This window comes from Octopus bimaculoides, chromosome 4 (genome assembly GCF_046866305.1).
Source record: "Octopus bimaculoides isolate indiv1 chromosome 4, ASM4686630v1, whole genome shotgun sequence".
Lineage (NCBI taxonomy): Eukaryota > Metazoa > Mollusca > Cephalopoda > Octopoda > Octopodidae > Octopus > Octopus bimaculoides.
This window is the reverse complement of record NC_142931.1, coordinates 98,656,568-98,671,254: the sequence shown is the minus strand read 5'-3', so window position 1 is coordinate 98,671,254 and position 14,687 is coordinate 98,656,568.

Genomic DNA, 14,687 nt, shown 5'->3' with positions numbered 1-14,687 from the left:
CCCCTCACCTCTCTCCCCCTCACACCTACGTCCTCCCACCCACCTCTCCTCTCTTGCTCCGACTCCTACTTCTCTTCACTCCTACTCTCCTCTCTTCTCTTCACTCTTACCCACCTTCTCCTTGCCCCACCTTCATCATCACCCCTCCCTCGTAACTCCACCCCACCCCTACACATTCCAACCCCACCTTCCCTATCCTCCCCATCCCACCCCCACTCCATCCCTTACACCCATTCCCACATACCCCCACCTCTACCCCACCCCTGTTTGCCAAGGGAGTTATCCCTCTCACCTCGACCAGCAGCACGAACGTATCCGGATTTCAGGGTTATTTCCCTTCGTCGGCGTTCGACAGCTGATGACCTTGGTGAGAGAGACAAATCTGGCAAACCTTATATCTTCTTTTCCAGTGACATTCTTCACTGATATTGAAAAGGTGAAAACAAGCAATGTTAATTCTCTATATGAAGTATTAACAGTAACTGCACGATAAAGTGTAGTATATTGCCACTTAAGTGTGGCTGACCCCTAGGGGTGGATGTTACTGTTGCTTTTAGCCCCAGGAGGACATCTCCTCCAGCTGGCTTATCGACACACGACTGTGTCCTGTTTGCCAAGGGAGTTATCCCTCTCACCTCGAACAGCAGCACGAACGTATCCGGATTTCAGGGTTATTTCCCTTCGTCGGCGTTCGATAACTCCCTTGGCAAACAGGACACAGTCGTGTGTCGATAAGCCAGCTGGAGGAGATGTCCTCCTGGGGCTAAAAGCAACAGTAACATCCACCCCTAGGGGTCAGCCACACTTAAGTGGCAATATACTACACTTTATCGTGCAGTTACTGTTAATACTTCATATAGAGAATTAACATTGCTTGTTTTCACCTTTTCAATATCAGTGAAGAATGTCACTGGAAAAGAAGATATAAGGTTTGCCAGATTTGTCTCTCTCACCAAGGTCATCAGCTGTCGAACGCCGACGAAGGGAAATAACCCTGAAATCCGGATACGTTCGTGCTGCTGGTCGAGGTGAGAGGGATAACTCCCTTGGCAAACAGGACACAGTCGTGTGTCGATAAGCCAGCTGGAGGAGATGTCCTCCTGGGGCTAAAAGCAACAGTAACATCCACCCCTAGGGGTCAGCCACACTTAAGTGGCAATATACTACACTTTATCGTGCAGTTACTGTTAATACTTCATATAGAGAATTAACATTGCTTGTTTTCACCTTTTCAATATCAGTGAAGAATGTCACTGGAAAAGAAGATATAAGGTTTGCCAGATTTGTCTCTCTCACCAAGGTCATCAGCTGTCGAACGCCGACGAAGGGAAATAACCCTGAAATCCGGATACGTTCGTGCTGCTGGTCGAGGTGAGAGGGATAACTCCCTTGGCAAACAGGACACAGTCGTGTGTCGATAAGCCAGCTGGAGGAGATGTCCTCCTGGGGCTAAAAGCAACAGTAACATCCACCCCTAGGGGTCAGCCACACTTAAGTGGCAATATACTACACTTTATCGTGCAGTTACTGTTAATACTTCATATAGAGAATTAACATATATATATATATATATATATATATATATATATATATACGTATGAAAAATGATTGATAACCGCCGTTGCTGCTGTCGCTCTCTATGGTTGTTTTCAGCTTTAGGACCAGAGAGAAATAGGGACTGGTAAGAAATTGAAGAGGGGGTGAAACTTCCCTCAAGGGGAGAGAATCGCTGAGAGATAGAATTTAATTTTTTATATACTTATTTTATTATGCGTGTAGATATTTCTATATAATTCATTCTGATCTTTTTTGTTTGTTTTTTACGTACATACCGGCACGTATATAGACGCGTACAAGTATACGCTGACATACACACGGACATACGCTCACTTATATACGCTCTCGTGCCATTCGGAGTATGTACATATACGCATCATCTATATTTACACATACACCAACTCATACACACACAAATATAGGTACACTCATACAAGTGCGCGCGTGCACATACACATAGTTAGGAAAATGGACAAAGATTCTTCTGAGCACAACCCACACCTCCTAGAAAGTGAGTTGTATGGTTGTTTGTGCCTTACAAGTGCCCAGGACAGTTCATAGTTGATGTTATCTGGTTTTAGTTTCCAGAGAAAATCATTTAGTGATGTTGTATGTTTCTTATAATTATTAGGTCAAGTATGAAATTTGTTGTAAGGTATATGGTAAACTTTGACAGCTGCTCATTTTGCGCCATTATCATATTTTGACAATCTTTATTTTTTGTTAGAAAGCTGACACATCTATTTCTTTATACTAACTTATCTTGCGCTTTATAAAGTATTTATAAATCGTTTTTTGTTATTTTTGTTTAGAGATGGATAAGTCGGAAATTTGTACAGTTTTGAAATATGAGTTCTTTCTTGGAAATACAGCATCACAGACAGCTCGGAATATTAATGGAGTATTTCATTCTAATGTTATTACACAGCAGACAGTATCAAATTAGTTAGCAAAATTTCGTTCTGGTAACTTTGACCTCACAAATGAGCAGCGCGGTCGACCAAGAAACAAAGGTGAATAATGACAACTGAAAGCCACCGTCGAGTCAAATCCATCTCAAAGTGTCCGTGAATTATTGTTGTTGTTTGGTGTTAGCAAGCAAACAATATTGACTCACCTAGTTCAAATCGGTAAAGTGAAAAAGTTGGATACGTGAGGGTCCACATGAACTCAATGAGAATCAGAAACAACGTTTGGAAGCCTGCATTATGCTACTTTCTCATCACAAAAATGAATCATTGTTTAATCGAATTGTAATCTGTGAGGAAAAATGGATCCAATACAACAACCGTAAACGTTCAGCACAATGGTTGAACGAAGACGAGCCACCAAACAGTCAAAATAGCAAAATTCATCAAGAGAAGCTGGTGGTGTGTGTTTGGTGGTCTGGCGCAGGTGTGATCTATTATGATTTCATTAAACTTGGCTCATTAATCACGGCCGAAGTATACTGCTGCCAACTGGACCAAATGATGCAGAAACTTACAAAAACAGCCTAGATTAGTCAACAGATGCACTCCTTTTTATTACAAGACAACGCCAGACCACACAACGCAAAAATGACATTGGCGAAACTACAGGAGTTGGAGCTGGAAGTTCTCCATCATCCACCATTCTCACCTGATCTTGCTCCCACTGACTACCACTTCTTCCAGAATTTGGATAACTTTTTGATAGGACAAAAATTTAATTCCGACGATGCTGTAAAACAGGCCTTCCAATATTTTATTGACTCTAGATTGCCAGGCTTTTACAGATGGACAAGCTACCGCTGAAATAACAAAAGTGTATTGACAATATGGGTGCATACTTTGATGAATAAAACTATTCCTTGTATTTATAAAACATTAGCAAACTTTTTTTCTTTTCTACAAATTTCATACTTGACGACCTAATATATATATGGATATAGAAAGAGATAGATAGATAGATAGATAGATAGATAGATAGATAGATAGATAGATAGATTAATGTTTTTTTTTCTAGTTGAAATATTACTCAATACTTTTTTGTAGAGTACATATTTATTATTCTCTCACAAGAATTGTGTTGATAATGACTTCAAAATTACGGCGCCACTAGGAAGTCACTGTTAGCACTGTTCTTGATAAAGAATAATACATAAATATATATGCGCGCGCTTGTGTGTGTATATGTCTCCACCTTTCAACGTGCACAGAGTGGTCGAGCAAGTTTGAATCTCATTCTTAGCTATTCCTAATAATCTATAGATCAAAGGTTGAACAAAAGGAAAGAGAAACACGAGAATTCATGACTGTCAAAGCTTTTTTATTGTGAGGAAACTTTCACTTTATGATGTGAAAATATCTATTAATTTATGCAATTTCTATTCTTTCCTTTTTCGTGATATTTTTCTTTTGTTAACGCAGAACAATGGAGGATTGTTTTCAGCTTCATTTTGTTTATTTTGTTATCAAACCGGATATATAAAAGAAATATATTTGACAGCAGATTAAAAAAAGCGTGTAATACATTCCATATGAATAACAGTAGATAAGTGAGTGAACAGTTGGAGAAACGTGTTTATCAATCACTATTATCTTTTCGTTATTGACCACAAGGGCCGAAAAAAAGACGTTTATGACAATACAGACAAAGGACAGTGGTGAGTTACTAATACACGTAGAAACAATAAAGCAATAACAATTAACAAGAAAATTGATAACAGCAAAATTCACAAATAGGACGGAGCACTACTCGGTAGCAACCAAAGAACAACACCAATCTTGGATTACTCCGACCGGCAACGGCACCATAGGGAAGCACCTCTTCCCCATCCATTCTTTCCAGCGGATGCGCGCAAGCTCAGAGCAGGCTCACTCATTTGGGCCATCCTCGCCACATTCAGATATCTTTCAACGAATATATTGGAGAGCAGCACCTCCTTCTCCACTGAGAACCTTCCTTTTTAATGTAATTCAATAAAGTCGATGACTGGCCGAAAAGGAAGTTATCTGCTCTCAAACCTTTCAGTCTCGCCCACTGCACAATCTCTTTCACCTTAATCACTGGACAGCAAAAATATTAACGCCTACCCTTGCCCTCTAAAGGAAGGTGGTGTGACGATATTCACGACGGATGTCACCGGATAAGATCTGTCCTTACACGCGATAGCAACTGTTCGACATAATTCCACAAGTCAGTATTACTCGGATCATTGTATGAGGACGTGCAAAACAGTTTTGTTGCTCAACGTACATTTCGGACAGCCCCAACTAACGTTGCTAACATGCTTATAAATTCCTTTTGCCGAACCGGCAATGACTCTTGGCAGCACTGTCAGACCAGAATTTCTGTAAATTCTCCGATAGTCCTCCGGAAGAACCAGGCAATTGATATTCATCAATGACGAGATTTTTTTCTTTGCGGATGTCGTCGCTCTTGCCCACAAGTTTTCTATAGAACGCCGTGATGGGACTTTCGCCAACCGCATTGTTCGATTAGTAATAGGGCTGTGAGCACCTGATTAAAGTCTATGTGCCAAACGCTCTGTCTCGGTCTACGCTTGATCCAGTACTACACCATTGTCAAAGAGACGAGCTTCAGAAAAGCGTGTCTGACAAATGGCAAAACTCTGGAGATATCGTAGTCTCAGTGTACTTCTACACATTGTCAGTCACGACAGCGAATGTTGACATCAAATGAACTGTTTGACCAGCAGAACCCATACCCTCTAGAGAAAGCGGAAGTGCAAGCACTTCCATATAGCCAGACATAAGGTGGGGCAAGGTACGACAGTCAGGCAGCAGTAGAGGAGAAATGCGATGTCAGTATTCGCCACCTCTGCGCTACCCCTCAGAAATAGCGCCATGGGTACCCCCATGGCAGTTAATTTCGCTAATGTCTTTATGATGAAATTCGAGACACAGTTACTGAAGACATTCAAATCTCTTCATGGTCATGAACTAATACTCTGGTTACGGTTCATTGACAACGTATTTTTTCTGGGAAGTATCACAGGGTAATTTAATAGACTTCTTGCATTTCTGTGACTGTGATGCTAGAAACTATGGCCTTAAGTCCAACATAAAATTTACGTCTAGTTTTTCAAAAACTAGCGTTGAATTTTTGGACACAAAAGTCAAGTTTCTGGAGGCAGAATAATGACAGAGTTATTTTGCAAGCCCACGTCATCCCACATTTATCTCCACCGCCGCTCCGATCATCCACATCATCTTATTCGGTCAAATCTGAAATCCCAATTTTTGAGGATAAAACGGATATGTACTGACATAGGGGATTACTGGAAACATGCAAACGCTTTTGTATGTCATTATGTCAAACAAGGTTACAGTGAATCACGATTAAAGGAAATATCAAATGAAATATCTAAGAAGTTAATTTCTCAGTTCATAAGTGGAATATTTGTGATGATTTAAAAGTGATTTCCCTCCTCCTAGGACTGCAGCTAGGATATACCAAAAATATGTGGTTTTTGTGCGTTTGGAACAGCCGCGACGACAGGAATCATTACACTGTAAAAGACTGGCTTAAAAGATACGAAAGCATAGATGGTCCGTACAATGTGAAGCATATGCCACTGGTAGACCCGCAAAAGATCTTCATTCCACCCCTTCACATCAAACTCGGCCTCATGGAAAACTTCGTAAAAGCAATAACACGCGATGGTTGTGGCTTCCAGTACTTAAAAGTAAAATTTGATGCAGAGAAAAGTGACGCAAAACTGAAAGCAAGCATTTTCATTGGACCCAAGATCGGATAATTTATGTCTGATAGCAAATTCAGAGGTAAACTGAATTCAGTTGAGCTGACGGCATGGGATTCATTCGTGTTATTTGTACAGAACTTTCTTGAAAATCATAGAGTTGAAAACTATGCTGATTTAATAAACAACATTCTAACTGCGTATGAAAGAATGGGATGCCGAATGTCCCTTAAAATGCACTTCTTGCATTCTCATCTCAATTTTTTTCCACCGAATCTTGGTATCATTAGTGATAAGCATGATGAGGGATTCCACCAGGACATATCTGAGATGGAAACGAAGTATCAAGGCCGGTGTTCAATCCACACATGCTGGGTGACTACTACTGGTTCCTACAACGGGCGACCAGCATCGTGCATAAGCGTAAGAGCAAGTGTCTCAAACATTTCTGAGCTGATCATATCAAAAATAAAGTGAGTATTCCTTTAGCATAAATATACTATGTACCATTATATTATAATACTATTTGCTTTGAACATAAATATACTATATACAGTATTAATATACTATTGTAATAATTATTTATCTTGAACTTAACTATTCCTGATACTAATTTAGTATTAATATATAATTATACGCGTAATTCAAAATCCTGACATGCTACAGCAATTCTGGGTTCAGATTCGGAATCAGCGTACTCAGTTTAGTTTAGTACAGCACCAGTTGTCTGAGTAGCAGACAATAGTTTTTGTTTGTTTTTACTCAGTGTAATTAAGGGTACTAACAGGCAGTACCGGCATGCTAACATAGCAGTCAAAAAAACCAAACCACAAGTTTTCCCTTTAACACAAAGGTGAAATCGGGCATATGAACAAAAACTCTAAGACCTCGTATCAATAACGAAAATAATCGAAAATTCAGACATACCCGTATCACCGTGATTTCGAACTTTGAGAAATATCCTTAGTTCATCCTCAACGAGTTTTATTAAACCCAGGGTTGTAGAGTTTGTTCATCTCAACCAATGTATGCGATAAGAGTTTTTAACGCCGCAGCAAATTTTAAAAGGTGATTGAAGTGAATAAAAATTATATAAATAAATTTGAGGATATTATTTGTCCGATTTCACCTTTGTTTTAAAGGATATATACATACAGGTATACGTACAGGTATGTGCATACCTACGTCTACCTGTATATATAGGTGCATATCTGGGTACAGGACATTGCAAACAAAACGTAGACAAAAAATAATAATAACCAGAGTACAGAACACACACACAGGCCACATAGAGAACATTTTCCTTCATCAGCTACCCCCATTCTAACACAGGCGTTTCGAAGAATAGGGCAGGACGCATCGTTAAAATGGCTCTTCCCATGGATCACAAATTAAATTTGTATACAAAAATTAAACTGTACCATGTAGGAATGTAGTGGCGGACAGAAGACAAGACAGGAAAACAAACGGAAAAGCTATACGGCCAGACGTGAAAAATTATGTGTATGTGGAACGCTGTGAAATATATATATATATATATATATACACATATATATCCAAAGTTTTAAATTTAATAGAGAGATTTGACGCTAATATCCATTATTATTGTAATTTATTCCTATGTCAACATTTTCAGCGGGTGTTGGCAAGAAACGGATCGCCTCACCATCGGAACGCTTCCTTTCCACAAAAAGCGGAAGAGGATGCACTCCATTTCGGTGATGGCGCGATCGGGACAAGGCACGACGGTCAGGCGGTATTCGATGACGGATGCGATGTACGCGTTCGCCACCTCCACCTGATCTTTTAGGGACAGCTTCCTCTCGGACCATTGCCGGCAGAGAGTGGCCACCCTACTCGTTATCTCGTCCCAGTTCTTCTCCGTTTGCAGGTCCGGACCGAACCAGACTCCGAGCAACTTGACCGGACCGTCCGTCCAGCGTCCTACTACTGAGGCGCTGCCGGACGATATGGGCTTGCTTCTCCAGGTGCCGAGCAGCAAACCCACCGACTTATCCCGGTTGATTTTCGCTCCCGTCACCGCTTCGTATTCTTTCAGCGTCTCGCCGACAGGCTCGATGTGCTCGTGGCTAGACGCTATGACGGTGACGTCGTCCGCGTATGCCGACACGCTCGTCCCGCATCCCAGTTCTCGCGGGATGCCCCTCAGCGTCGCCAGCTTCCGCAGACTCTCTGTGAATGTTTGTGTTGCTGTTTTTGTTGGTGTTGGCTGCTTGTTATTTGTGTGTGGTGTATGTGATATGGGGGAGGGAGAGGCAGTCTTGGAATTTTCTTTTTTTTTTCTCTTCTGTTTTTGCAATTTCTGTTGTCTTTTCTGTTGTGGTTATTGCTGATATTTCTGTTTTTTTTTTTTTGTGTTGCTGGTGGTGTTGGTAGTAAAGTTTTTCTGTTGGGGGTATTTGGTAGTTGCTTCTGTTGTTGTTGTTGTTGTTGTTTTTGTTTAGCAGCCAGAGGGCAGTCCTTTTTCAGATGTGCCTCGCTGTTGCATAAGTAACAGCGAGGTTGCCTGCCCTCTACCACCACATACAGCTTGTGGTCCTCCGCCAGTCTAATGTTTGGAGGAATCTTCTGTGAAGCCTCCTCTGTGATGTGGAGAAGGATTTCCAGATTTTTCCCTCCCCAGTTCTTTTCCTCTACGACCGTAATCTCCAAAATATTTGCCTCCTCCATTTCGAGGCATACGGCCGATATTACGCATTGGGTGTCCACTTCTGATGGCACGTTCTTTATAATTACTTTGGTCACTCTCTGTCCGAGATAACTCGGTATCATCACCAAGTTTTCTGTGCGGAGAGAGAGTGTCGAAAATTGCTTCGCTAAATTTTCATTTATGAAGCGCACCTGTACCGTGGCAAATTTCCGTCCCCACATGACATGCTCTTGATGAGCCCATACGGGTTTAAGGCACATTTCGATCTTTTCTGTGCTAAAATTTTCTGCACGTCTGGTTTTTGTGTTTACCAGTTTATAAATAATGCATTTTTGGGGGTGGTTTTCTATAATTTCTTTTGGTATATTTATTTTAACATCATCGCCTTCTTTCGTAAGAAGGGATTTTGTGTCTTTAATTTGTTGTTGTGTGAATGTCACTATTTTCCTTTTTTCCTTTATAGCATCGGCGAAATTTGTTTTTGTTGCGCTGGCGGACATGTTCTTTGGAATATTTTTGTTTATGTTGGTGTTGGTACTGCCGGGTTCAAAGGTGGTGGTAGTGGCAGTAGAGTTTGTTGAACAGGTGATGGTGTCGGTGCTGACAGCCGATAAATTTGCGTCCTTGCTGTTGTTGTTGTTTTTGTTGTTGTTGTTGTTAGTGGTGGTGGTGGTGGTGAGAGGGCTGTTAGTAGCTGTAATCGCCGTCTTTGTGACGTTTACAGCAACTGTGTTCCTGTCACTGTGTGAGCACGCGCTACTCTGTTCTTTTTTCTCTTCTGGCGTCTGAAGCCTCGGGAAATGCTCATCAAAAGAACAAGACAAGCGTTCCAAAATTTCCTTCTCGACATTTTTCAAATGTCGAGAAGGAAATTTTTGTATTTTGTGAGGGCCGAAACTGCCCCTGGGGGGTCAATTCCTGCCTTTGAAAATACACAGAAATGAAGCCTAGGTGCTTCACAACAAGAATATTTTTAAAAATCCAACAAAATGTGGGCAATAAAAGGTCAAAAAGAGGTTTACCTCTGCAGCCGATGTGACAGCACGTCCGTCAGATAGATAGATAGATAGATAGATAGATAGATAGATAGATAGATAGATAGATAGATATTGTCACACTACTGTCTAATTGTAACATAAAAGTATCACCACTCAAACGATTATCCATATGAAGAGCATTCGGAGAGATCATACTTTTTAAAACTATACTTACATGAAGTGTACTCATTACTACAAGCTAACTAAACATGTCGTTATTACAGAGTGCTCCTACTCTTTGCAACAGTAAGTTGTTCCAACTTTGTGATATCTGCTTAGAGCTAGGTGGTCTAAACCATTAACACTCCGTGCTAGACTTGATTCGACGCCAAATTTAACTCTGCAAATGTTACCCTTCGATAAATTTAGTAGAATCCACACCATTACAAGCATTTGGCCCTGGTCTCCTTCCCACGAGTTTTAGAGGCCCTGGTGGGATGGAGGAAGTAACCCTCAGAATGACCCTCCATCTCTGACAAAGTCGTTAGAAACTCTCGGCGGCGGTGTATTTTAAAAAAATTAAACTAAGTTTTTTATGTCACCTATCACTTAATGCATATGCACAAGTGCAATTCTGTGAAATATTCACCCTTATTTAGGTGGTAGATATATACAATTTAACTAAAGGTTGTATCATATGTACGGGATATTTTCTGTTTATGGGGAAAATGGAAAAATAAGAGTGAATATTTATTTTATGAGTGATGTGTATTAAGTCTATAAAATTGTACCTAAAGTATATAAAATGTATAAATAAAGTGCATTAAGTAGTCATCGTATTCCAACATCTTTCACTTTTCAATGTGTAGCAGATGAGCGACTATCTTTCCTTACAGACACAACACAGGCTACGCTTTCAGTTTTTTTTGATAAAGTGTTTCAGAAATAACCTAATAGGTTTACCATTAATTCCGTGAAATATTCAGGGTCTCGCTAGTTATTATAAACAGTGTAAAACACTTTACGAATATATCTTTATGTATATTCTTATTAATATTTAGTAGAAGTAACAGAATGACTCAAGGTCCGAGAGTTTCGTGCGTTGGCACTGCACTACGTGGTATTTCTCAAAATATTAACACTTCATGTATTTATTTCACGTGTTGTTAGAATATCGCACGTGTTGTTACAATATCGCACTGGTTACAATATTAATTTCAAATGACTTTTTGTTACAATTCTTATCGTGGAATAAAAGAACATTATTCTATTGTAATAAAAGTGAAGTCGTATTGCAACACTTTAGATCAACTATTAACACCTTTTTAATGTTATGTTAAGGAATAGCTTTTAAACAACAATTTAAATGGTACATACAGCACTGATTGTTTTCATACATACACACATATGCACACATATGCAATCATACATATACACACATTCCGTGTAATATCTGGACTCAAATTCAACCTGTTTGTTAATAAGCCCTTTGTTATTCTGGGAAAAAGAACCGATATAAATTTTAAGATCAGACACGCATTCATACAAACACACATAAATATATTCACACAGCTATGGGCGCAGGAGATATTATGTTGCTGTGGGCTCGAACTCCGCAAGAAGTTTTAAATTTTTTTTGACTAAAACACAACTGGAACCCTAAGTAAGGCATGTGTAAAATTTGAATGAAATTGGTTGCGTAGTTCTCGAGTTTTAGGGATAAACGCACACACACACACACACACAGACAGACAGACAGACAGACGGACACACATTCTCATTTATATATATATAGATAACTAGCAGAGATACCCGGCGTTGCCCGTGTTACATGCAATTGAAGGATGAGACTTTTCTCTTATATTTCCTGTAAGGAACTGGAATAGATATGATTCGAATTTCATCAAAATTGCACATGATGGTTCTTTCCATCTTTACACACCCTAAAAAAATTCTAATCATGAGACACGTATCCCATACTATTAATCTTTATGCACATATTCCAAAATTTCAGTCTTCTGGAACCTGTAAAAAGGATTTTGCTCCTGAAAAATGGAGCTCATTGAGCTCTAAAATGTGGGAATGAAGGCCCCTATTGGGGGTGGGGGTGTTAATGTCAACCAGAGAAGTTGAATTGTGAGGAATGTTTTAACTTTGGTCTTATAGTATACCTGTATATATGTGAGAGTATAGTTTCACATTAATAGTTTCAGTATGAAATTGAAAGTATTAAAGTGAAGGTATATGAAATTACAGTAGCGACATGTCATTGTTTCACTTTTGAAATGTAATACTGAAATAGTGGAATAGTTTCAGTGTGAAAGTGAAAGTATCTGACATTACAGTAGAGAGATGTTATTGTTTCACTTTTGACACGTAATACTGAAATAGTGGAGGAGATATGATATTGGTGTGGGCTCGAACTATGCAAGAAGTTAAAAATTGTTTTGGCCTAAGACACTACATGGACCCTAAGTAAGGCATGCGTTAATTTCAAATGACATTGGTTGTGTAGTTCTCGAGTTTTATGGATTCACACAGACACATATTCTCATCTTTATATATCTGATATTCATGCGCATATTAAAAAATTCTAGTGTTATGGACCCTGTAAAAAGGATTTTGCTCATGGAGAATGGAGCTCTTGGAGCTGAAAAATGTAGAAGTTAAGGCCCCTATTGGGGGTGGGTGTATTAATGTCAAGCAGAGAAGTTGAATTGTTGGGAATGTTTTTAACTTGGGTGTAATATGTATTGTTTGAATTTCTTTCAAATAGGAAATATATATATGTTCACTGGGTTTGTAAAAGAGAGTAAAGCTACAGGAAACCAAAAGACGAATGATCACGATAATCAGTCGGCTACCCGAGCGTAGTCGTTATTACTCCCCAATGTAGGATTCCTCACCATACAGGTGACAGGCACAGCTGTAAGATGCATTACGGATCTATAGCAACTGGAAGGGCATGACCCAATTGAAATAAGAACGTGTGACGTTTGGAGTAAAGGGAAATGAAAGTGTCGCCTCTGGAGTTTGCAAATGACCACTATACCGATAGGTAACTGCAGAAAAAATTTACAATCAATAAATGTCTTAGAACAACCAGTCACTCATCTGGGAAGGCCTTGAAATCAATGTTACCAACTGGGGACTATGTGTGACCCAGTGATAATAAAAAGTGGAGGCAAAGATGCGTCTCATTTTCTTGACAATCTATGCACCACATTGCAGAAATCACAATGTAAGTATATCTGAAAAGATAGTCTTACACTGTTGTACCGTTGAATTACAAATAATGCTCATCTGTTATGTTCGGGTGACCCTATAGGTTCCAATAGTACAACTGTATTCGTCTTTGCTTAGGAAAAATGACTAAATTGTGGGTGTGAAGTCCCCATGAAGGGGTCTTTGTGACTTCTAAGAAGAAATTTTAGAAATATTACTTTATTTGTGTGTAATCTGTATGGTTAAAATTTCATTAACATCAAAAATATATGAATTTTCATGGTGGTTATGGCCGTTATGCGTTGAATATAATTTCTAAATTTCATAAAGATCCATTCAGTACTTTTTACGTAGTTTTGGATAAAAAAAAAACAAATGACTAATGTGTGCGTTTGTGTGTATGTGTGTGTGTGTGAGTGTATATATGTATAGATATCTGTATGCATGTATATATGTGTATATATGTGTACATATTACATGTACATCTATATATATACATCTACACATATGTATACATATACATGTATGCATATAGATCTATATCTCTATATATATCTATACATATACGTGTACATATACGTGTACATATACGTGTACATATACGTGTACATATACATCTATATGTATACATATACATCTCTTTCTCTGAAACCATTAAAGTGAAAGTATCTGTCATTATAGTATCGAAATGTGATTGTTTCAGTTAGTGGAATAGTTTCATTTTTAAAGTGAATGTATTTGACATGAGTGTTTTTGTTTCACTTTTGACACGTAATACTTAAATAGTGGAGGAGATATTATGTTGCTGTGGGCTCGAACTATGCAAGAAGTTAAACATTTTTTTAGACTAAAACACAACCGGGACCCTAAGTAAGGCACGTGTAAAATTTGAATGAAATTGGTTGTGTAGTTCTCGAGTTTTAGGGAAACACTCACACACACACACACACACAGACAGACAGACAGGCACACATTCTCATTTTTATATATATAGATTCCCCTCAAATTTAATTTTACTTGAAACAAGGTGCTTCTGTGACAAACTGTTGTTATACGATACACAAAAGGGAAAATAAATGATATTTTATCCCATTATACATTTCTTCAATAAAAAAAATATACCTTTTATACGTTTTAAACGACTGAAAATGTTTATCTTTTCAAAATTCTAATTTCGTTTTTCACACATGCACTTGTGGTGTTTGGCTTTTCTTCATAGTGAAAATACAATAAAGGAGAGAAAAGAGATTTTTCTTTTTTTTAAATAAGAGTTGAAAAGGTTTCAGAATGTAAAATACAATACAATGTTTTCAAATTAGTAAGGAAAAAAATAACGAGAAATCAGAAATTACTCATTTTGCCCCAGTTTGCTATTTTGTCTGCAGAAAATGGTTAGATCTAAAAAAAATAACATTTGAACATGTATGCAATAATTTTAAAGCCAAAGAAAAATGTGCTTTTAGCTGTTGAGAGATGTAATTTTATAATTAAGTGCAAATGTGTGTGTGTGTGTGTGTGTGTGTGTGTGTGTGCGTGTGTATGTGTGTGTGTGTGTGTGTGTGTGTGTGTG